General features: G+C 40.6%; 1 pseudogene across 1 annotated transcript; it reads right to left on the reverse strand.

Annotated features, from left to right (window-relative positions):
* Positions 1-18822: 18822 nt before the first annotated feature.
* Positions 18823-23111, reverse strand: LOC309958943 (ADP-ribosylation factor-like protein 16; annotated as a pseudogene). Its single transcript has 3 exons — positions 23055-23111; positions 21903-22460; positions 18823-18890 (listed from the first exon to the last, which is right to left on the reverse strand). The product of its transcript is annotated as an ADP-ribosylation factor-like protein 16 (transcript).
* Positions 23112-26454: the final 3343 nt, after the last annotated feature.

Here is a 26454-nt window from a genome sequence, read left to right on the forward strand (position 1 = left end):
GAAAATAATGGAGAAAACAAATGAAACCCCTGTAATGTATCCTAGAGTTTGATTGTAATGCATTTCTCTCCTTCAATTTCAGTAGCTCTATTAGTTTGCTGGGGCTGCTATGCAAATTAGTACAAATTAGGTGGCTTCAACAACAGAAATTTACTGTCTCACACAGTTCTGAAGGCTAGACATTTGAGATCAAGGTGTGGGCAGGATTGGTTCCTTCTGAGAGCTCTGAGGGACAATCTGCTCCATGCCTCTCTCTTGGCTTCTGGGAGCCTCACGTGTTCCTCGGCTTGCAGCTGGTGTTTTCCCCGCCTTCACCGTCTCTTCTCCATTTAAGGTCACATTCACAGGTGCTGGGGGTTAGGATTGCAACATCTTTTGGTGGGATACAATTCAACTCGTAACAGTAGTACAGAGATTTTTATTTTACTTTATGCTAATACAAGTATTAAAAATATAAGAGAAATAAGATTCAAAAGGGAGAATATGAACTGAGTCTACCATTGAAATATCCCATCCTGTGTTTTAAAACTCCTAGGTAGTTAAAGGGTATGGCGTCTTTACAAGAAGCCCCATGGGAAAATGAAAAAGCTAAACTAAGACTTACTGGAAACCAAACTCATTCAAAGTAGTAATTGCTGCTTTCTGATTCAAGAGAATATAACATCTATTCCCATCACAAAAGATTGTTCAACCTACTTGCCTCTGCCTTGAGGAGGAGAGCCAGATATTGAGAAAGAAAAGCATTAGGGAGAGAGCTAATGTTATCTCTGTATCTTAAGAAAACTGGGTCCAATGCAATATGAAAGTTTTATTAAAAATCTGTTAATAGGGGTGGGATAGGGAGGGTGGGAGGGAGGGAGACGCAAGAGAGAAGACATATGGGAACATATGTATATGTATAACTGATTCACTTTGTTATAAAGCAGAAACTAACACACCATTGTAAAGCAATTATACCCCAATAAAGATGTTAAAAAAAAATCTGTTAATAATTTCAAGATGGTGACAGCAGAGCGTTACACCAAGCATGGGACCACTGTAGACATGAGCACTCTGTGACTGCATGTGGTCCACACCCATGAAGCCAGTCCTGTTTCCTGCTCTGGGGCATGGGTGTATCTGGTGGGTATAGCCTGGAATAGCAAAGTTTCAAGAACTGGGTCAACTCTAGTGGATCATAGTGGCTACCTGGAGCATTGGCTTTGAATGCCTAGGAAGCTGAAACATGCACCATAATCCATTAGCAATACCCACCACGAGCATGGGATATGTTTTCCATCCCTAGAAATGATATCTGACTTTAGGAAGGATATATTTTTAAATCTACTTTATTGATGTATAAATAACATAACAATATATCACACATTTTAAAGGTATCGTTCTCTTACCTTTGACAAACATACCTTTGTATAATCACCAACCCATTCAAGATATAAGAATATTTGCATTTCCCCAGAAAAGTTCCTCATGCCCCTTTGTTTGTAATCAATCTCTCTCTCCACCCCGAGATGACCACTGACCTATTTTTCATCACTTTGAATGATTTTGCCTGGTATAGAATATCATATAAAAACAATCATACAATCTGTACTGTTCGGTGTGGTTTGGTCAGCATAATTGTGAGATTCATCCGTGTTGTGGCCTGAATTAGTAGTTCATTTTACGTTATAGCTTAATAGAATTTATTGTTAGAATATACCATAATTCGTCTATCCATTCACCAGTTGTTATACATTTGGGTTATTTCTAATTTGAGGTTATTATGGATAAAGCTGGTATGAACATTTGTGCACACATCTTTTTATTAATATATGTCCCAGTTCTCATGGATTAATATCAAATAGTAGAACTGCTGGGTAAATGCATGTTTTAACTTTATAAGAAATAGTGGTTGCACCATTTTATACTCCCACCAGTAATACGTAAATGCTCTAGGTGCTCTGTATCCTTGACAACAATAGATACTGATGGTCTTTTTAATATTAGCCATTGTAGTGGGTATGTAGTGTGGTGTTCCATTGTAGTTTGAATTCCCTGGTAACTAATAATGTGGAGAAATTTTTTCATGTGCCCATTAAGCATTTGTTGTAAAATATCTGTTCAAGTCTTTGACCTAATTTTTTAATATATGCTTTAGGCTAGTTTTTGGTTCACAGCAAAATAGAGCAGAATGTTGCCACATACGCCCTCTCCCAACACACACAGCCTCCCTCACCATCAACATTTCATACCAGTGTGGTACATTTGTTACAATCAATGAACTAACATTGTCATTATCAACCAGAATCCATAGTTTACTTTAGATTTCACTCTTGATGTTCTATGGGTTGTGCCTTGCTCTGTGGGTTTTGACAAATGTGTAATAACATGTACCCACCATTAAAGTATCATACAGAATAGTTCTACTGCCCTAAAAATCTGCAGTGCTCCATCTTTTCAGCCCTTCCTCCCCACAAACCCCTGGCAACCACTGATCATTTTCATGTCTCCATAGTTTTGTCCTTTTTCAGAATGTCATATAGTTGGAATCACACAGTAAGTTAAGTACCCATTTCAGAGTGACTTCTTTCACTAAGTAATAGGCATTTAAGGTTCCTCCATGTCTTTTCATGGCTTGACAGCTCATTTCTTCTTAGCACTGAGTAACATTCCATTATATGGACAGACCACAGTCTGGTATAGTTTGAAGAACATCTTGAAGATGTTCTATTGAAGAACACCTTGGTCACTTCCACATTTTTTTTTTCCATCTTTATTAGCGTATAATTGCTTTACAATGGTGTGTTAGTTTCTGCTTTATAACAAAGTGAATCAGTTATACATATACATATGTTCCCATATCTCTTCCCTCTTGCGTCTCCCTCCCTCCCACCCTCCCCATCCCACCCCTCTAGGTGGTCACAAAGCACCGAGCTGATCTCCCTGTGCTATGAGGCTGCTTCCCACTAGCTATCTACCTTACGTTTGGTAGTGTATATATGTCCATGCCTCTCCCTCGCTTTGTCACAGCTTATCCTTCCCCCTCCCCATATCCTCAAGTCCATTCTCTAGTAGGTCTGTGTCCTTATTCCTGTCTTATCCCTAGGTTCTTCATGACTTTTTTTTCTTAAATTCCATATATATGTGTTAGCATACGGTATTTGTCTTTCTCTTTCTGACTTACTCCACTCCGTATGACAGACTCTAGGTCTATCCACCTCATTACAAATAGCTCAATTTCGTTTCTTTTTATGGCTGAGTAATATTCCATTGTATATATGTGCCACATCGTCTTTATCCATTCATCTGTTGATGGAAACTTAGGTTGCTTCCATGTCCTGGCTATTGTAAGTAGAGCTGCAATGAACATTTTGGTACATGACTCTTTTTGAATTATGGTTTTCTCAGGGTATATGCCCACATTTTGGATATTATGAATAAAGCTGCTATAAACATCCATGGGCAGGTTTTTTTGTGGACATAAGTTTTCGGCTCATTTGGTTTTTATTCATTTTAAAAATTAGGTTGTTTGTCTTTTTAATCAGTTTTACCTAAAAGAAATATTTAACTTGACTTGAAAACTTTTTTTCTTATTAACCTTGGTAAGATAAACAGTGATTACAAAAAATCAAATTTAATGAATAACATATGTTAAAAAATTTCTCTAAAGTAACAACGAGTTTCTAATTGCAACTAACAAATTAATGATGACAGCTAGGTATACAATACTCTAGTAATAGGATCCTTTCAGACTCCTGGTGAAATGTGACAAATATTCTTTCCATACTCTACAGCTTAAAGTGTAATTTCTACTTACTAGCCTTCATAGACTCAATATAGAATTTTTTAAATGTAAAAGCTCATGCACTCCTAATAAAATTATTGCTGCACCATGGGGATCAATCAAAGTAGAGATTGGCCTTGGCATGAGAGCAGATTTTTGGAGGACCCCTGCTGTTCTAGTTGTTACCCCTCTAGATCCTGGATTATTGGTATATTATTTACCTATTTCTGTGTAATATTATAAATTATATATAATCTTATAAATGTGCAACAAATGTTTCTACATAAGAAACTACCTCAAAACCAAGTAGCTTAATAACTATTTAGCTCATAAATCTTAGGGTCAGCAATTTGGGCTAGGCTCAGCTGGATGGTTCTTCTGCTGTTAGCTGGGCTGGCACCTACGTCTTTGGTCAGTTGCCAGTCAGGCTAATCTGAGATGGCCTGAACTGAGATAGTTCATCTCAAATCCATTTGGTTTCTCATCCTCCATCAGTGTGTCTTGGACTCGTCCTTATGATTCCAGAGCATGTTTCTGGGAGAGAGAACAGATGTGCATAAGACTTGTTTAGGCCTAGGTTTATAATTTGTATAACATAATTTTTACTGCATTCTATTGGTGAAACCATGTACCAAGGTCAGCCCAAATTCAGGAAGTGAAAAAAAAGAGACTACCTCTTAATTAGAAGGACCACAAGTCATATTGCAAAGGGGTGTGGATGTAGAGAAGAAAGGGTGACCATTTTTGCGAACAATCTACTATAATGACTAATTCGGGGGGGAAAGGGCCAGGAGAGGCTCTGAGTCAACTCAGGTTCTAGGAGGGTGTTAGGGGAGCTTGAAGCAGCAACTCTTTACCAACTTCTATGGAAATATTTCAATATTTTAACAAGCAGTATAGCCACATGGGTAAGCACAGGCCAGATATTAGCCCTGAAAAGAACATTACAATTTTGTGTTTTAAAAAATGATAACACAATCAGGTGAATACACGCATTATGTCTACTTTCTTCATTACTTACACCCAGAGAAATCTTAACAGTTGGGCTAGTGACGCCTAAACTATTTAACTTCAGTCATGGATCCTAGGAGAAAAGCACCAACCTTTTTAAGATTAATATTGTTAAAGTAAAACTATTAACATAGCTAATATTATATTATTCCAGAAAATGAAATACTGCATCTAGTTACTGTAATCTGCCTGCCACTGGAAATATGGAGCATGAGTGGGAATCATACCACTTGATCAACTTAGTTTACTTATTACTTTGTGGAAATATAAACGTTTAAACCATGATCCAACTCCTAGTTCTGTTTCTTTTAGACAACACAAAGCCATCTGTTCTCAGATCAAAAAAAAAAAAAACTTTAGTCTTGTTACTATGTTGGGTTTTTTACTCCAAAATATCATTCTTCCAGTAAGTAACATAGTAATAGAATTCTTCCAAACTGCTGCTGAAATGTGACCCATCTTCTTTCCACACTGTATAGCCTAAAGTATAATTTCTACTTACTGGCTTTTGTGGACTCAGTGTAGAATTTGTTTAATGTAAAAGCTCGTGCTCTTCTCCAAATGAAGGTATTGCTGAAGCAACTTCTCCCCTCCACAGCTCACCTCCACAGGGGTCCCTGACCATCACAATGCTAGACCTGTGTGTGGACAGAGGGAGAGCCGGTGTTGAATAGGTCAATAACTATGTGGTAATAGAGGCCAATCAATAAGTTTCTCCTCCAGTCGCTAAACCATACTTTGTTCATAGGAATAGACACCTGAAAGTAAAGAAATGGTAACTCTCTAGTTTTTGAGTCTGAATTTTTGGTCCTCACTCACCACTTCCCACCCAGCACAGTGCTCTGCATCCGGTAGTGACTAAGCAATGACAGTCAGACTGGTCATATCTACAGCCATGTCCAAAGCAGGAATCTGGCCCACCTGCACAATACAACACCACTGGTAGATTCAGGGTCTCTGAGCTCTTCCCAAATTGGAAATCATCAGATGAAGATAGTACCATGGCACAAGGAGCTAAGGGCCAAAGGGTGTCTTTATACTTTGAATTACACTCAACATACAAACCAAAGATGGCTATTAGCTTAGGGCCAGAGAAGCAGGATCTAAAATATACTTTAAATAGTTTATAAGAAATTAGGCTGCAGGCAGCACACATACACACCCATACTTGCTCACGTATACACAGCAAAAGCAATGGAAAATATGAAATTATGACCCACCACACAGGCATTTCATGATGGTCTGAATGGTCAGTGATATTTCCCATGGCAAGTACAGAAAGATGAGTGAAAATATCTCAGGGCAATTGCAGTTTTTGACCTCTCTAAAGGCTGTGAGTAGGCCATGTTTGCACACTGCTGCTGACCACTTTTCTCAGATGAAAGTCCCATGGTCAGCGAGGCTCACGTGAGGGGGAATCAAGAGGAACCGCTTGCCCGGCACAGCTCCTGTGGTGACCTCACTTGCGGAGATGTGGCCGAGGTGAGGCAAACCCGCAGAAGTGTGCAGTCCTACGTTCCAGAGTCAGAGGTCTCCCTGCATCAGAAACTCAAAGTGAAATGTCTAGTCCCTCAGTATCTTTTCCAGGTGAAAATAGCAACAGGGACATTCCACTCCCATTAAGAATCCTGAGGTTATTTTCTTGTCTTAATCACTAACACAAGATTTCACAGCTAGGACTTTACAGTTATCATAAAGGAACTTGAAGTAGAGGGAGTGGATACTGCATATCATCACATTTACAAAAATTCTAGTGAAAACTTGTTAACTCCTTACAGTTGGGAAACAGTCTTATGGAGTGCCTGTTACGCACGCAGGGGTATGCTAGAGTCTTTGCATACATTATCTTGTTTACTATGTTTACTAGAGTCTGAGGAAGTTGGTACTATTGTCCCAGTATTTAAATAAGAGGAAAGGAAGCTCAGGTTAAGTAATTTGCTTTGACCGTAGAGCTAATAAGTAGCAGGGTGAAGCTGTCACCTGGGTGTGCATGTTTGTATCTCTACTCACTCTCCACTACCCCTCACTGTTCTCTGCAGGACAGTCTAAGGGTAGGGATAGGTGACTCTGAATTCATTCCACCCCATAAATGTTTCTTTTCCACTTACCGAAAACCAGTCTCAGAAGATCATCTGAGCAACAAGAATTTTCATTCATCACTGGTGGGAATGCAAATGGTACAGCCACTTTGAAGACAGTTTGCCAGTTTCTTACAGAATGGAACATACTCACACCGTATGAGTCAACATTTGGACCTCTTGGTATTCACCCAAATAAGTTGAAGACTTAGGTCCACGCAAAAACCTGTGCATAGATGCCTATAGCAGCTTTCTTCATAGTTGCCCAAATGTGGAAGCAATGAAGATGACTTTCAGTAGGTGAATAGATAAACTGTGGTACATCCAGGCAATGGAATATTATTCAGCATTAAAAAGAAATGAGTTCTCAAGCAATGAAAAGACACGAAGGAAACTTAAATGCACAATGTTAAGTGAAAGATAGTCTGAAAAGGCTACATATTTTATGATTCCAACTATATGACATTCTGGAAAAAAGCAAAACTATAGAGACAAGAAAATGACTAGTGGCCGTCTGGCTGTGGCACATGGGGAGTGGGGAATGGGGGAGGGGGAATGAAGCAGGTGAAGCACTAGAGATTTTTAAGGCAGTGAAACTCTTCTGTATGATTCCGTGACATTATATATTGTCAAAGCATATGAAATGTACAACCAGAAGAGTGAATCCTAAGGTGAACCATGGACTTAATAATTTAAGTATCAATATTGTCTTGTCAATTGCAACAAATATACCATGCTACCAATAGTAGGGGAGACTGGGGAGTGGGGAGGTTGTGGCTGGCAGGAGGAACTCTGTACCTTCCAGTTTTTTATAAACCTAAAACTGCTCAAAAACAAATTTTATTAATTCCAGATAAAAACGGACTCTCAACCACTGCACCAACAGGAAAGCCCTACAAGTATTTCTTAAAGGCCTCTTATGTGTTAGAATCTGTCGTTAACGGCAGAGACTTCTAATTATGTCACTGCTCCCAAGTACTTAAAATATAATTGGGAAGATCATGTACACCCATCAAACCGTCAAGTAATAACCCAAGGATTCACACAGTTAAGTGCACAGATGAATGGAATAGATGGAAAATGCTATGACCTTTCAGAGAAGAAAACATTCAGCACGTGGTTAAGAAGGTAAGTTTAACTCTCCGCTTAATACTGACTCCAGGAGGAAAGGGGGATGGAAGCTATGCCTGGCTGTGGATAAAGAAAGAGGAGATGAAGAAGAATCATTGTCAGTGGGAGGAGAAACCCCAGCAGTGGGAGTTCATAGAATCTGAGTTAGAGAAACGAAGGTCTGAGTGTGGAGTTTCCAGTGGGAAGTGGTATTTGGGGGCATGGGTATCTTCCTAATCATTGTGTTTCTGAACCCCACCTGACTCTGAAGCTGCCCCTGTCATTCTAGTATGTTCCTGGGCAGAGTCTCCAGTTGACGAAAATAAAAACCAGGACCTTCATAGTCATTGCTTCTGGGAACACCAGCCTGGCTCACTAACCCAGGTGTTGCCTGTTGCAGCTAAGGACGAGTGGCACGAAGGGAGCACTGCATATACTTGCATCTCGGTGTGTCCCTTTGGTCCTCAAACCCCACCTCATGCTCACCCTCCTGACAAGCCATACAGAAAGAGAGGCAAAGAGAGGGGGACGGAGTAAACACTTGAGTGAGACTTTGGGTGGAACTGTTTATCTACTCTCTCCAACAAAAAACAATCACAGAGCTTCCCTGGTGGCGCAGTGGTTGAGAGTCCACCTGCTGATGCAGGGGACACGGGTTCGTGCCCCGGTCCGGGAAGATCCCACATGCTGCGGAGCGGCTGGGCCCGTGAGCCACAATTACTGAGCCTGCGAGTCCGGAGCCTGTGCTCTGCAATGGGAGAAGCCACAACAGTGAGAAGCCCGCGTACCGCAAAAAAAAAAAAATTTTTTTTTAAATTTAAAAAAAACAATCACAAACAGGTTCTTTTTAATACTGGTCTAGACCAGGTTTTGCAACACTGCAGCTTGCCGATTGCAGTGATAACTGCCTGAGAACAATTAAGCAGACACCAAACATTTCTATCAGGGGAATCTTTTGTCCAAGTCATAAACAGCCATGAGGTTACTTCTTTCTGGAAAAACCTCTTTGGCTGGTTCCATCCCACCTAAGGCTCTAACTTGGTTTGTTCCCACACATTCTGGGTGCGTGAAGCAGCGTGAGCCAGAAGCGGTCCCTCGATCTCTGAAGGTCCGCAGAGGGGCGTTTTGCAGCTGGCTGCTGTGGTAACTGTGTCCGGTCACTGATTAAAGGCGGTAGCTATGACTCAACCTGCAAGGCACGGCACCCATCACTCATGATCTGAATTTGCCTTCTGGAAATCCTCTTTTTCCCCAGCTTGGCTATTTGCAGATTGACTCTCTAAATAGCCTTTCTCAGGGGAAGCAATTTCTTCTTAATCTTTAGATCAAAGCGCAAATCTGAAAGAGGTCTTATTTTTGAAATCACTAATTTCATATCCTGAATGATCCCTTTATCCACAACAACCCTCAATAGTTGTCCAACTGCTCAGCATCTTTCTTTCTGGCTCTTCCATGGTGGATGTATTCATTTAGGAAGGCTTCCTTCAGGCTGGGTCTTCTTGCCCTTCTCTCCTTGCATTCCCATCATCACACCTTAGAATGGTAAGGCTTGCTGTCAGTAAAAGCACTCCCTGTTCCCCCGCGTGGCTGAGTCAGTGCAGCCCTGAGAGGAAGCTTGAAGGAGGCTGTTAAAATCTATTCATAGATGAAAGCCACGTTCCTGCCACAGTGAGAGGTTGCTAATGACGCATGTATACACCGGGAGTGACTTAGGAGGAGGGGGAAGCTGGAGGGGGCGGGGGGAGAGCAGAAAGGCCGTGGACATAGGATCCAAGAACCATGGCAAAGCTTGATGTGGGCTCTGTCACCTTTTGGTAAGGACAGAATTCTAAGGATACACATTGCTAGCACTAGCTGCTCTGACACAGATTCCACGTCCTTTGTCAGATTTCTCATGCGGAGCGGTGCCCCCGTATATTTTATACACACACACACACACAAATACCACTGAACTGCTCAGCTCCATGACACCTGCAAGATTTCTGACCAACTACTGAGGACTCCTGTAAGCATGTGCGGATAAAGGAGAGAGGAGGGTACAGAAGGTGGAGAGGGGAAGACAGTCCTTCATCCTTCATCCATTCAATTGGGATACACTATGTACCAGACTCTGTTCTAGGTGTGAAGAGGTAAATAACACAGTCTGTGTCCCGAAAGAGATTGTAGCATCTTAGAATTTAGAGAGCTGTTCAAGATACATTAAAAACAAACAAACAAACAAAAAAAAACCCTCAGAATGTTACTGCTGATACATGGAAAAAAGATCAGGGCTTCCCTGGTGGCGCCTGGAAGAGTCTGCCTGCCGATGCAGGGGACACGGGTTTGTGCCCTGGTCCGGGAAGATCCCACATACCGCGGAGCGGCTGGGCCCGTGAGCCATGGCCGCTGGGCCTGTGCGTCCGGAGCCTGTGCTCCGCAATGGGAGAGGCCCCAGCAGTGAGAGGCCCACATACCACAAAAAAAAAAAAAATCAAAAACTTTAGGGCTGTTTGCCACATAAGACTAACATCTTGAATAATGCAATATGCAGGAAAATAGTCCATGGAATTCATGGAAAGGCAGATTCTGTATTATGCCATCCATCATCAACCATTTATTCAGAGCCTACTACTGCCAGCAGTTATGTTAGCTGCTGGTATGTAACAGATGCCAAGTGTCTCTTGCCCCCTCTTCAGAAGCTCTGAGAGCACTGGAAGCACCTGTGAGGATGTGGAGACCATTGTGGGCTGAGTGGATGAGTTTGCTACACAGAAAAGTCCTGTTTCCTCAAAAGTGAAAGATGATGAGTTTCCTTAACTGGGATCCTATAAGCCATGCCAGGAAAACATATCAAGGACTCGGGAAGGCAAAGTAGCAGAAGGCCCACTGACCTTGATCGAGTCGGGTTTTGGTCACAGCTCCATCACGATTAGGATTCATTCAGGGCACTCATTCTCCTCATCTGGAGATTAGATTTGATAACCTCTAATATCTCTATCCAATTCAAAAGTTATGATTTTATACTAAGTTAAGATTCCTAATTCCCCAATTTAGTAACTCTTTAATACATTATTGAAAGGTAATATAATCCTCACCTGGCACTTTTCCGTGATATTGGCAGCCTCTTCTTCAACTCCCATCACAGTCCTGACTCCACTCCCTTCCTCAAGCCCATTTTTCTAATATGTCAGGGTTCTGCTGAGGGAGTAGCCCTCTCTTAACTCATGTTAAAGCTTGAAGAAGGAAGATAGTGTGGGATAGTGGCGGAAGCGCCAACTGTAGAACAAGGCCTCGATCCTTCCAACTTTCTCTGTGATTTTGAGGAAGTCAGTTCACTTCTGTGGGCCTCAGTTTCCCTATCTGTGATTTCCCCCACCTACATCCTATACACACATGCCAGTCTGTGTTAGAAACACATGTATCATGAGCAAGAGATAAACCTGCCAGGTTTGGGGATTATTTGCTAAAAATGCCTCCTCTATCTCAATAAATACGAGGTTCAGAAAGATAGCTCAGGGGGGTTAATTCAAACGCAGATTCTAATCCCCATGTTGACTGAATTAGAATTTCAGGGGATAGGGAATTGGCATCATAATTTTAAAAGTTTAGTCAGTAAATCTGATGCACACCAAAAATTAAAAACTGCTGCAGATAGGCATTTGCCTCCATTGAGTATATTGGCAGCAATTAACAGCGCCTCTGAATCTTCTCAGGACACTCACAGAAAATGACACTAGTTATGTGACTCGCGGGGGCCAACAGAGAAAGCTGCTGTTCCTAGAGGCTGTATGGGGTAAGGACATAGGAGGGGGTGGCTCCTGTGCCCCAGGCCCTGCCTGTCCCCCAAACTGACGCCCTGACCGTTTCAGACCACCCTTCACTCATTTTCAGGGTGGGCAGAGGCATACGGGTTGGGAAGCTCTGGTGTCAGACTGGCGGTGTAGCCAGGGCATGGTGTGGAGGGGATGGGACACAGGAAAATGTGCTAAGTCTCACCCTGGCCGGACTCTGGGAGAGAGCGGACTGGAGGCCAGAGTGGGGGATTCTGCCACATGTGAAAACCACATCCAGACCCACAGAGCTGGATGGAAAGAGTAAAATAACAAAGTGGGCTGGGTAGACTAGGGTTTAATAAAAACTCTAAAAGCATCACCAACTATAATTCTGCATATTTCTAGCCCCAGTTATATGCCCATTTTATGGGAGGACCCTGTGCCAGTGAGCTGAGAAGCAGCTTCATCCAACCCACAAACACCTACCCTGTGCCAAACACCCTCTTCAGAAACAAAGCAGGATGTTAACACAGGGCCAGGAAGTATTCCCACAGGCTTCCCGCATCGCCTGGGGGTTTCTACAAGCCCTATCTGGGCCCAAGGGCCTGCTTTTCAGCAATGGCACCTTCCCTCTTTCTTTCACATTATCTGCTTGTCCAAGTCTGAGCTTGGCCAATTCACCTACAGCAGTCGTATCTGAGGGGCAGCCCACGAATGAGCTCATCTTTGAAGTTTCCACAGATTCCAGGAGGGCTTTTGTCTGTTCTTTTGCAACCACATGAACATAAAGTGCATGAATGTCTGAAAAATATGTTTGGGTGCATCTATGCCCCTCTGGGCAAGGCACAGATTTGGGACACTTTATACTAGAAGATGCTCTGATCTAAGAAATGATATGTTTCTGCATGGCTAAAAAATGCATTATCTGTGTGCACTGAAGAGCCCTTTTTAATCCTTAATTATTATCATTAAACACAAGTGTAAGTGCTCTGGGATTTCATACCAGGATGGGGTCTGTGAACTAGCACTTCCATTTCCCTGAAGGATTGGCTGAGGGCAGCAGGGAGCAGGCCCACTGAGACTTGGGCATAACCAGAGAGCACTCCTTTGAGAGAAATTATTAGAAATTATTTTAGCAACAACTGGTTGGATATTGAAACTTTGTAAACCCTCTGGTTGCAGGCATTGGTGTTCTCTGGTTCCATAGGTTTAGCTAGGTGACTTGTTGACTGAGGTTACCATAGTCATCCTTGCAAAACCACTAAAGGGAATTCCCCAAATTTTCCTAACCTACCGGGCATCCTTTAAAGGCACAAAATAAAAGCTGTTGAAATAGGTTCTTCGACTTCTTGTATAATCACTTCACTCATGCAATAAACCAAAGCTGGGGCTGTTTGCATTGCTTATGGCACTATTCTGCTTCAAGTCCATGTTTTTGCCGAACCTGCCATGCCATGCTTGCATTGGACTCCTGCTTTCGGCTTAAGTCTGTGCTAGATGCTGTGGGAGTTTCAGAAAAATAGAGTCCCTACCATGGAGGAGCTTATAGCCTAAGAACAAAACAAACATTGTCTGGAGCAGTATAGGAAAAGGATCAGAGGCACCAGATTCGTGTCAGGCAGATTGGGTTCAAATTCCTGTTCCCCCACTTTCAGGTTGTCTGAACCTGGGTGCCAGATGTTACCTCCTGAGTTTCTATTTTCTCCACCACAAACTGAGGATAATAATAACTACCTTGAAGAGTAGTTATGAGAATTGAAGTAGTGCTCAAAATGCATTTAGAGCAGAGCCTGATTCCATAGTGGGGGCTCACTACATGGGAGCAAAGATGATGACAATGAAGATGAAACAACAGTAAACAATAGAGTAATTAGAAGCAAAATAATAAAATATAGACTATAGACTGATGGGAATTTGGAAAAGGGAGAGCCCGTTGGGGTTGAAGCAATCAAAAATGTTTTATGGTAAAGATGGACCAAAGTTGAGCCTGAAAGGATATGTAGAATTCAGATGGGAGAGGTTAAAAGAGTTGACACTCCGACTGAGCAAAACAACTATAGCTAATAAAGGCTTTCAAAGTGGTCAGCATGACATGTTGTGGTATTCCAGTCAAGGCTTCCAATTTCAATATATGGCTTTGTCGTGTGATTAAGGCAATCCAGATAGCTCCCAAGAATATGTGCCATTGGAGAGGCATCCAGACTTAATTTCCCAGTGGCTTCTCCTAATTGTTTGATTCTATTATATTTCCAGGGGTAACACCCTCCGATATTGCAAGCAGTACACTTTAAAATTGAAGGATACAGACGGGATTAAGTTTGCTAATCCACTGACTTTAAACTAGGGAGATCCTCATGGATTATCTAGGTGGGCCCGATGTAATTACAAAAGTTCTTACGTATGAAAGAGGGAGGCAGAAGAGGAGGTCAGAGTGTTGTAATGTGAGAAAGACTCAACTCACCATGGCTGACTTTAAAGATGGAGGAAGGGACCCATGTGCCAAGTGATGGGGATGGATTCCAGAAGGATTTTAGAAGCTAGAAAAGGCAAGAAAACTGATCCTCTCCTAGAGTCTCCAGAAAGAAGGCTGACAACATTGTGATTTTAGCCTAATGAGACCCTGCTGGACAGCTGGCCTCCAGAACTTTAGAATAAGAAATTTGCGTTGTTTTAAGCTACCAAGTTTTGGTAATTTGTTACAGCAGTGATAGAAAATTAATACATCAGGGAAAGCTTATTGATGCAGATAGTACAAATCTTCATTGCATGTTTAAATTTCAGCTACCATATTTAAATTTCTAAGAGCTCTTTCTCATACCAAGAAGTTTTTTGTTTCAAACCATCCTATTCTTGCTTTATCTGTATAATAAAAACCAGACAAAGGGAATACTATCTTTAATTTATTATAAAGAAAATAACTCTCATCTAGAATTCTATATGCAGTTAAAATACCTTTCAGCATTCAGGGTGAAGCAAACATTTTTGGCAGATACTGGTGGTGTTTACCATTCACAGACCCTGTAAAGTTTAATGAGAATTACTAATAGATATACTTTTTTTTTTTTTTTTTTGCAGTACACGGGCCTCTCACTGCTGTGGTCTCTCCCGTTGCGGAGCACAGGCTCCGGACGCGTAGGCTCAGCGGCCATGGCTCACGGGCCCAGCCACTCCGCGGCATGTGGGATCTTCCCGGACCGGGGCATGAACCCGTGTCCCCTGCATCGGCAGGCGGACTCTCAACCACTGCGCCACCAGGGAAGCCCATAGATATACTTTTGAATGACGGAAATTGAGCACAGAAGCAAATAATGAAGTGCAAATAATAATGGTAATTTTTTTTTAATGGTCAACATGTGGGAAAATCAAAATAATCATTAATTGTTTAAAACCACAAAAATAGTAACAACTAACTTTGGAGGTATAGCTAGAAAGTGGTATGGAAATAGTGGACAACAATATCATGTAATTCAGAAGATAAGTGGTTAAAGCTTTCTAAAATCTCTTACTTTATTTGGGAGGAGGGTAGAAGTGTTGATTAATTTGAGACTAAGTCAAGTATTCATATTAAAATGTGCAGGTAATACTTAAAGGAATAGAACATTACAGTAGTGACAGATCTTCCAATAGTTTTCTGCATCCACCCCTGCTTCAAATGTGCGGTAGTTATTAGACATGCCATTAGGTCTTGTTACTTAATGTATAATAAAGAAATTCATATATTACTGTATTGTTTTTTTAAATTCTTGATAACTAAATTTCCATACAGTTGGCTTCCTTTGTAATCCTATGTAGATTATTTTATGCATTTAAAAACATCTTTCTGAGAAGAGGTCCATAGGCTTCCTCAGACTATATAGTGCAATTCATGGCACAAAAAGTTACAGAACACTTACGTTAGAGCCTCTCATTAGCCTTTTTCATCCAAGCTGCTATCAAAAAAGTAGGGATTCTTTCTTTTTTGCCTTATAAAAATGTAAAGCTTCAATGGCTTAAATCCACATTCACAGAGACTGGCTACTAAAAGAAATAAGAGAGGACTCCCCATATAAGCGATATCACACAATATTTTTTACATATATATATATATATATATATATATATATATATATATATATATATATATAACTGACTCACTTTGCTGTACTGCAGAAAGTAACACAGCATTGTAAATCAAGTATCCTCCAACTAAAAAAACTACGAAAGGATTTCTCTGGTCAGATTGAGATATGTGCCATGAGTTGTTCACATTGTAGATTTTAAATCAAGATATGCTCATTATCTGAGCCCTAAGCATAATTAGGCTAATGCTTCTCTTTTTGTCAAATGGAGAAAATCATAACCATATTGTGTCAGAAAATTCAGAGCACACAGTCTTAAAACCTATTTTTTTTCTCATCTTATCCAAGATTATATTATCACATAGAGAACTTTAGGGTAATGATTGTAATGATTTAAAATATGGGCTTTAGATTAAATAGATGAGGACTTGAATCCTGGACTTACTACTTACTAGTTCTGGATGGTTGGGAAGTTATTTTTCAATTCTATCAATGCTCAGTTTTCTCATCTTTAAAATAGTGATAATAAAAATTGCATCACAATTTTGTTGGGCAAATTAAAAGAGACTGTATATGTAAAGCACGCAGCACATTACTTGGCTCATAAATACTATTACGTGTATTCATGCAAATTTTGCACTCAAACTAAATAGATATGCAACAAGCTAGTCATGCGTATCTGGGGATAAGTGACCTAACACTAGGCGAATCACAACTAAATAACATTGAGACATTATCCTCCCATTTTTGTTTATTTTCTTCTATTCCTCTGGTGGAGTTTAAGTCCTACTAATGGATTGATATATGAACATCTTAACTTCTGTTTCTGGTTGGTTTTATCTTGTTGAATAATGGAGGTTATTTATCGAGTCAATAGAAATGAAGTTGTAAACGTGTTTCTACTTTACCACTCCACTACCTCCATCACCTTGATAGAGTGCTGAAAGCTTCTTCTGAAATGATTTACTTGGTTTTAGGCAGTTTGATAGACACCGGAAACACACTCATTTTCATTTCAAGTTCAGAGGAAATTGTGTCTCTGCTTTGATCCTTTTTTGACTTCATAGATTTAGACAGCTGCTAGGTTAGCCTTTTTATGGTGCAGATGAAGAAGCTAGGACCATGTCAAGCACAGCTTAATTAGCTTTACATATGTTGTCACAAACAATACATTCAATTCAGTAAGACATGAAACCTGGTGGTCTGCCCCCAAAACAACAAAAAAGCCTTCTTTATTTAAAAAAAAATTTTTTAAACATCTTTATTGGAGTATAATTGCTTTGCAATAGTGTGTTAGTTTCTACTTTATAACAAAGTGAATCAGCTATACATATACATATATCCCCATATCCCCTCCCTCTTTCATCTCCCTCCCACCCTCCCTATCCCACCCCTCTAGGTGGTCACAAAGCACTGAGCTGATCTCTCTGTGCTATGCAGCTGCTTCCCACTAGCTATCGATTTTACATTAGGTAGTGTATATATGTCCATGCCACTCGCTCACTTCGTCCCAGCTTACCCTTCCCCCTCCCCGTGTCCTCAAATCCATTCTCTATGTCTGCGTAAAAAGCCTTCTTTAGATCTACCTTTCATGAAGTAGGCATTAAGGAATAATTTCAAGAGGAGTCTCCAAGTAGACAATGACCATTAGTTTAATAGAAAATTGTACTATCTGCCAGTGATGGACATTAATAACCTTAAAGTTGGAATGATCCTGACAGAAGGTAGAACAACTCCTATTTTTTTTAATGAAGAACAGGATTTATTTGATCAAGAAAGAAGAAATCATGTGTTCCCCCTACTTCATACTTTTCCTCAAAGTTATTTTCCATTTGATGTCAATTGTGATACTCTATTAATTAAATTTCTACTCAAAGACAATTACCAGCTATCATTTTCTGATGAGCTCTCAGTAACAGGAGAACCAGACAGTCGTGAGATTCTGGTCCTTTATTGGTTGGGGCTGTCAGTAGAAGGGAAGTGCAGTATTTACTATTTAAAGTATTTATGTTTGAAAACGTACCTCATATTTCTTAATGAAAAATGACAATAAGCCCTGTAATAAATACTGACATAGATAAATGAGAGAGGTTGCAGAATTATTTTAAGAGATCAGTGCTTAAGACAAAAAGACATGCCAATAGACACCTCAAAGTCCTTTTTCTTTTGAGCATCTGTGATTTAGTAAATAAATGCCAGAGAAAAAGCGTTGCAGCTTAATACATAGAGCAAAGGCGTTAGAATCTTACTTAGGCTTCCTCCTGTCACCTGATACACTATGCAAAAGCCAGATAAATATTATCCTGTAGTTGTAGAAACAAGAATGAACAGCATGCTTGGGATATCACTTCATAGTCCTCATGGGGATATTGTGTCACCATTGCACCACCTCTCCATCATTTTTTCCTTCTGAATCATTTCAATTCAATTTATGAAAATCACACATGCGTGCAATCTGAAGCAGTGTGCAGCTTTTCACTGTTAAAGCCTTTCCTTGGCAGGGGAGAGACAGCTGCTGATAGTGGCTTTCCAGACAGCTATTCAGCAGCCTTCAACAGCAGGAGGAAATCAAGTTGAGGAACTAAGTGAGACCAATGACTTCAAGCGTAGAAATTGAAAGGAATTCAGCAGAGTGATAAGACGCTAACTCTGGGCAGCAATGGAAGTCCATGGGCTGCATTTGATTCTAAGCAGGACTGGTGATTCTGAAGAACACTGAAGAGCAATCTATTGCAGCTGACCTCAGTAAATCCTCTTTCATTTATTTAATTCCCCACGTCTCACAAAGCTGAATTCTTACTCTATTGAAAACTGAGAAAATTCGTAATTCAAAGACTGGCCACAGAAAAGGAGATGCACTGCAGTTAGAGGCACCATTATGGTGAGTGGTAGTAGCAATCAATAGAAGGTAAATATAGAATGTCATGCTCTACGGAGAAACTAGTTCCCTAGTAGCTCATTTCTTGATGTTTTCTGTGCGTCTTCTGCACCATAGTGACTTTAGGCTAGTAAAGGGATCCTTGGTCTTATTCCTCGCTGAGGAGCCCCGGCTATGGAGGCAACTGGCTTCCATCCCAGATTAAACTTGAATAAACTCTCAAAGCCTTCGTTTTCTCATCTGTAAAAGGAGGATAATAAGGTTATATCTATTTCATTAACTAATCCCCTGGAAGGTGCTTAACACCGTACTGTGTCATTTATAAACATTCAATATATGTTTACTATTATTATAAGTGCTGCTTTGGTGGTGATTATGCCATGCAAAGGAGCAGTAAGAATCAATAATATTTTAACAGCTATTATGTTTCAGACAGTGAGCTAAGAATTTTACATGCATTGTTGTTAGCTCCCTTCAGAACTCATGGCAGAATACAGCAAAAGCTGTGTTGAGTGGCTGAGATCTGAGAAAGTCGATCTCCTGCAATTGGTGAGATGCAGTTAATAACCAATGAAATGTGGAAAACTTGCCCATTTTAGAATTACTTTAGGAGCCCATAAAAGGAAAGCTGTTAGAGATGTAACTCTTCCTACCAGGGACCAAGAATACAATAGGACTACTCAAAAAGGCACAGTTTTATCTTAGAGTTTCAAAAAACAACAGCAACTTTTAAATGTAAAAAATCAGATTAAGGCATTTTAAATCGGAGAAAAGCCAACTTTGAAAGTTGTAGGTTTGTCAACAGATCTTGGATTTCTGACGAATTGCTAGACCAGATGATGAAACTCATTAATAATCAGTTTCTCAAACACATGGGTGTTCATAAAGCACAAAAGGAAAAGTACATGCAGCTCAGCTGAATCTCATTCTTCCTCTGTTCAAGTCATCGTAGCAGTATTTAAGCACACAATCAAGACTCAATCTAAGTCAGAGTTAAAAGTCTTTCAGATGCACGTTGGAAAGGTGCTGACCTTTTTTTTTTTAATGTTGTTTAAATATTGTTATAAGAAAAAGGGGGAAAGAAATGAGAAAAATACTGCCTTGACGAGATTTTTCCATATAGCCCATAAATTATAGGGTTTTATTAGGGGTAACAGATTCCATTTTTTAATGTCAATATCAGTGAGAGACATGTGTCAGTTTTTGCACCTTATTGGTCATTACTTCTTTAGAAAAGATGTTAATATAATTGTGAAAACAGATAGAACTAAGAAAATGGGAAAGTTGAAACCTTTAGGGAAGGTAAAATTGGGTTGGGTTCATCTGTGAGGAGTGAAAATGTTATATAGGGGCATTGAGAGTCTAGAAACTGTAAAAAGATAACTTTACAGGAGGTAGCGAAAAGTTTCATGAAGACAAACAAAGGAGTTAAAAGGAGCCAAAAAGAAATGTATCAGCTTGCAAATTCTATGTAACAATAACGCTAGTAACCAGGTAAGTTCCTTGCAAAACTACTTTTTGGGTAAGCAGATCCCTAATGATGTGATCTATCATGTGAGTAAGAAACAAATTCAAGTTGAAACTAAATGTAAGCAGCTTCTGGGCACTCCTTCACCTGCCTGCCCCTTGCTCCAGGGAGCAGGGCTAATGCCACTGGTAGAGGGGGTTTAGGTGGCGTAACTCAATGGTTTCTAGTCGGGGCTCCCGGAGGTAGACTGAGATTGGCATACACAAGAAATTGTGAGAAGCTGCTAGTTATGAGATATTACTGATTCGTTATTTTTAAAGTGAAGAACATAGATAATATATTAAGTTAACGTGATTGTACAAGATTCAAATAATACAAAAATATGCAGTATATATTCCTCACCTCCTACCTCAAACTTAATCCCTTTCCTGAACATACGTGCAAGTTCACAGCTCCGTGTTTTCCTTTTTGATTCCTGGGATTTAGGTAAGGCTTTTCCCACCCAAAGAAAAATAAATTCTCTTATACTGTCTTCTAAAACTTTTATAATTTTATTTGTAAAACTAGGTTTTAATCCATACGTGATGTATTTTTACATATGGTGTGAGGGAGAACTTTCTTTCTGAACAATCGGTTGCCAATTGTTCCAACGTAAGTTATAGAATTGTCTGTCTTTTCTCCAATGGCGAGAAAGGCCACTTTGATCATTGAAGTAATAATCATAGTTGGGCCTGTTATTGGATTTTATTTTGTTCTCTTGGCCTACTTACCTATTTATGTGCCCTTACCTACGACTCATATTTATTATAATTTTATCATATGTTTTCCCTCTGTAAGGCAAGTTCCCTTAGTTGCTACTTTTTAGGGGAAACACATATTCTTGTATACCTCTATCAGATGAAATCAAGAACCACCTTCAAGTTTTATTTTCTAAAAACTCCCATGGAGTTTTTATTAATTTTTTAGATTACTCGTGGTAAATCTGATATTTTATGATTGCTTATTCTCATCAAGTAATGTGGATTCTCCCAGTACATTCAAGCCTAATTTTTATGCTCTTAAGTATTATAGATTTCATTGAGTAGGTGTGCTTATTTTTTTATTTTTTCTTACCAGACTGCAGTAGGTTTAATAGTGGCCCCAAAAGATATGTCCAGGTTGTAACCCCCGGAACATGCAAAGGTGACCTTCTTTGGAAAAAAGATCTTTGCACGTGTAACTGTGGATCTTGAGATGAGATCACCTTGGATTTAGGGTGGGCCCTACATCCTCCTTATAAAAAGAGGAGAGAAGACCACGTGTAGACAGAGGCAGAGATTCAAGTCCTGCGAGCCACAAGCCAACGACACCAAGCGGCACCAGCAGCCACTAGAAGCAGGGAACGGATTCTCCCTCAGAGCCTCCACACTTCTGGCTTCCAGCACCGTGAACGTAAGTTTATGCTGCTGCAAGCCACCATTTGTGGCGATTTGTTACAGAGGCCCTAGGACACAAATGCACCAAGCAATAGGTGTTTTCCCACAAGCTTCCTTATACTGTCACGGTATCAGAAACTCAACAGGTTGGAGCTTCTGTCAGAGCTGAGAGAGCAGCTCTCCTGGGGGGAGGGGAACAAATCCCCTAGAACCATCCCAGGGTGATGTAGGACACAAGCCACCCAGCATGCCTGTCCTCCTCTCCCAGCGCTGGAGCCAGAGGGCAGATGTCAGGAGTTTCTACAACCTGGGTGCCTCAGTTTACCCATCACTGCAACTCAGCACAGAACCCGATCTTCTAGGGCTTACTTGCCCTTATAAAAGCAACAGATAGCCAGAGGCCAAGCAGTGCTTGCTTCTGCCTTCTTGCCACAGAGCGGGCCAGCCATGTTTCTCCGCCCTGCAGTAAACCATTAGTTCTGTGGATGTCCTGGAGCCAGCGCAGCACTTCTGACAAGCCAGTGCCTTTCTGGGCACTGATTTCTACGTGGTGATATTCCGCTTGGCACAAGCAATGAGGTCCAGGAGCTTGATTAACGACTTCATCTCTTCTATGGTCATGTAACAGGGCAGGTCAATTTTATTGAAGAGAATCAGAACCGATGCTTCTTCAAGTTGTTCTGCCGAAAGGAGACCCAGGAGCTGTGCAGAGGATGCAGAGAGCTGGATGGGGTTAGAGGCATCCACCATGAACAGGAGAGAATGACAGTTTCCATAGTAACTGGACCAGATGGGGCCCATGCACCACCCCCCAGCTCCTGGATGGTGATCTTTCTCTGAGCCGCCATGTCCAGTTAGGTTGGTACCCACCGTGGGCCGCGTCGGGGGAGGATTGCCCAGGTTGCCCTTCCCATCCTGGGAGCTCAGCTGTGTAAGGCAGTCAAGGTCTCCATAGTGAGGTGGATGGACCTATAGTCTGTCACACAGAGTGAGGTAAGTCAGAAAGAGAAAAACAAATACCGTATGCTAACACATATATATGGAATCTAAAAAACAAAAAAAGTTCTGAAGAACCTAGTGGCAGGGCAGGAATAAAGACGCAGACGTAGAGAATGGACTTGAGGACACGGGGAGGGGGAAGGGTAAGCTGGGACGAAGTGAGAGAGTGGCATGGACATATATACACTACCAAACGTAAAATAGATAGCTAGTAGGAAGCAGCCACATAGCACAGGGAGATCAGCTCGGTGCTTTGTGACCACCTAGAGCGGTGGAATAGGGAGGGTGGGAGGGAGGGAGATGCAAGAGGGAGGGGATATGGGGATATATGTATATGTATAACTGATTCACTTTGTTATAAAGCAGAAACTAACACACCATTGTAAAGCAATTATACTCCAATAAAGGTGCTAAAAAAAAAAGTCTCCGAGCGGGGCCAGGGAGTAAGCACTGGCGGACCCCGCCCCGGGCGCCCCCCACCCTGCTCACCGCCAGTGCCCCCCGGATCGCCGTACCCCCTACCCTGCACGGAAGGATCGTCTGCAAGCGTTTCACCAACAGCGTCTTCCCCAGGCCCATGACACCGAGCCTGCTTATTTTTTTATAATATCCTCTCCAAGGTATTTAGAAGTTCTGCTATTTTAATGGAAATATCTTTATTGAATTTCTTTCATTTTATACATGCATGATGGTTGGTTTTAAAACGTTACACCAATCAAAGGAAATGAATATTCTTAGAATTACATTGTTAATAATTCATTAGTTTACAATAATGTATATTGTAAAACAAGAAGTAAAACAGAAACAAAGATTAAACTTTACAGAATGAAAAACAGCCTCTTGCCTCATCCACTCCCAGTCCAGAAACACTGTCATGTCCCTTTTCAATGTTTGGGTTCTTAGTTTTTCTGGTACTTTCCACCATAACTTTAAGTAATAGGCTTTTGGCTTTGTTTCTTGGCTTACCAACGTTAGACACTACCACACATTACCTCCTGCTTTAAGGATGATATAATTCGGCCTCCCGTTTCATGTGGGTACCTGAGAGCTGGTTCATCTACTGGTGAATGCCTGCTGCTTATAACACTGACTCTGGTGGTGATTATGGCCGGCATAGCATGTCTTGCTGGGGTATTCTGAGGACCCTTCTTCTGGGTGTTGCGGCTTCATTTCTTCCTGGGGTCACTGGCTACCTAGAGCACCAACTTTCCTGTGTCCTCTGCTCATTCTCATTGTTTTAGCCCAGGGGAAAGTTCTACTGCTCCTACAAAGACTAACACAAATGATGGTCCTTTCCATCACCCCTGGGAACCCTCCTGCTCTCTTTATTGACTGGATTTTTAATTGGGAGCATTCCCAAAGCCACTGGCCAATCAACCCTTGCAGTGTATGGGGCTATGATGCCCTCCAGTCTTGCGTCTCTGTCATTCCAATCCTGTTTGATTTCTCTATTTCAGAAACTTCTTAAGATTACCTAGTATGCTAGGAAGATTATTTTCTAACAGTTCAGCTAATGAGTTTTCCTTTTAAATATATAGATTTTTTTTCTTTATTCCAAGGTATTTGAGGAGGGAAGAGAATAGATGCATCTACACCCAGACAGCCATCTTAATCCAATCTTAAATAATATTTTAATATTTTTTCCCTTTACAACATGACAGCAGGAGAACCTCTGGAGTCTCCTAAATGGCTGGGATAAGGTATCAGGAGAACTCTGATGTGTATAACCAGGACTCAGCTAAACACCTCTGCTTCCATTTACAGTTGTACAGCTTTCAGTGCCCTTTATTCATTGACACTAATTGTTTAGTTTAGACTTACAACTGACCATTGCTGAAAGACAAAAAGCTCAAGAACTTTGATCTTGGAACATAAAAGTTAGGGACAGACATAAAGGTAATACCAATTCTATACATTTGCATCAGTGACCTTTGCCTTATCTGTAAGTTAGAATAAACCTTTTGTAGAATATGAAGATGGCTCTACAACTTCCAAAACACTTTTTTTTTTTTTTTTTTTTTTGCAGTACGCGGGCCTCTCACTGTGGTGGCCTCTCCCGTTGCGGAGCACAGGCTCAGCGGCCATGGCTCACGGGCCCAGCCGCTCCGCGGCATGTGGGATCTTCCCAGACCAGGGCACGAACCTGCGTCCCCTGCATCGGCAGGCGGACTCTCAACCACTGCGCCACCAGGAAAGCCCCAAAAGACATTTTTAAAGCAAAATATATTATTGTTATATCCAATTTGGGAATAAAGACTAGCCACATCAAAATGGGCTATATGTAAAGAAATGCTCGCCATGGCACTTTAAAACCTTCTCTCTGATATGGTATTTTAAATACAAAACATAAATATAAACTTCCAAAATTAAAAACAAAATTCTCAGTTGATTTCGTAACAGTTATGAAAGCAAATTTTGTCTATTTTTGATTGCTAAAACATGTTAAATTTCAACCTACATTTTCGTACGTATTGTCACTAAACCAACATCATCTGTCATTTGAAAGTTTGAAATGTATTTTTTATGAAATAATTTATTTCAAGTAAATTAAATTGTGTGCCTTCACATGGTCAGTGTGAAAAGTTGCAATTCGCTTTTTTTCTTCCAGTTTTGTGGAGATATAATTGACATACAGCACTGTGTAAGTTTCAGGTTTACAGCATAATTTGACTTACATAAATCATGAAATGATCATCACAATCAGTTTAGTGGACATCGATCATCTCACGTAGATACAAAATTGAAGAAATAGAAAAAAAATTGTGTGTGATGAGAGCTCTTGGAATTTACTCTCCTAACAACTTTCAAACATAACATACATCAGTGCTCTCTATGTTTATCACGTTGTACATTACACCCTAGGATTACTTACAACTGGAAGTTTGTGGTACCTTTGACTGCCTTCCTTCAGTCCCCACTGCCCTGCCTCTAGGAATCACATATCCGATCTCTTTTCCTATGAGTTTATTTGTTTTTCGGTTTTGGAGTATAATTGACCCTACAACACTATGTTAATTCCTGTTACACAACGTAGTGATTTTTTTCTGTAGATTTCAGAATGATCACCACAATAATTCTAGTTACGAACTTTACCATACAAAAACATTACTTAGTTGTTGACTATATTCCCCATACTGTATATTTCATCCCCATGATTCATTTATTTTGCAACTGGAAAATAATCCTCAGTCTCCCTTAGCTATTGCTTTCCTCCCCCTAACCCCCTCTCCTCTGGCAACCACCTGTTTATCCTCTGTATTTAAAACTCTATTTCTGTTTTATGTATGTTCATTTGTTTTCTTTTGTAGATTTCACATAAGTGAAAGCCTACAGTGTTTGTCTTTCTCTGACTTATTTCATTCAGCATAATTCCCTCTAGGTCCATCCGTGTTGTTGCAAATGGCAATATTTCATTCTTTTTATGGATGAATAATATTCCAGTGTACATATATATGACATCTTCTTTATCCATTCGTCTATTGTTGTGCACTTTGGTTGCTTCCATATCTTGGCTATTGTAAATAATGCTGCAGTGAACATAGGGGTGCATATATCCTTTCTAATTAGTGTTTTTGTTTTCTTCAGATAAATACCCAGGAGTGGAAATGTTGGATCATACGGTAATTCTATTTTTAATTTTTTGAGGAATTTCCATTCTGTTTTGTATAGTGGCTGCACCAATTTACATTCCCACCAACAGTACCTGAGGGTTCAGTTCCCTTTTCTTCACATCCTCTTCAACACTTGTTACTTGTTGTCTTTTTGATGCTAGCCATTCTGACAAGTATGAGGTGATATCTCATTGTGGCTTTGATTTGCATTTCCCTGATTATTAGTGATGTTGAGTATCTTTTCACATGCCTGTTGGCTATCTGTCTTCTTTGGAAAAATGTCTATTCAGATTCTCTGCCCATTTTCTAAT

This window comes from Leucopleurus acutus (genome assembly GCF_964270905.1).
Source record: "Leucopleurus acutus genome assembly, chromosome: 3".
Lineage (NCBI taxonomy): Eukaryota > Metazoa > Chordata > Mammalia > Artiodactyla > Delphinidae > Leucopleurus > Leucopleurus acutus.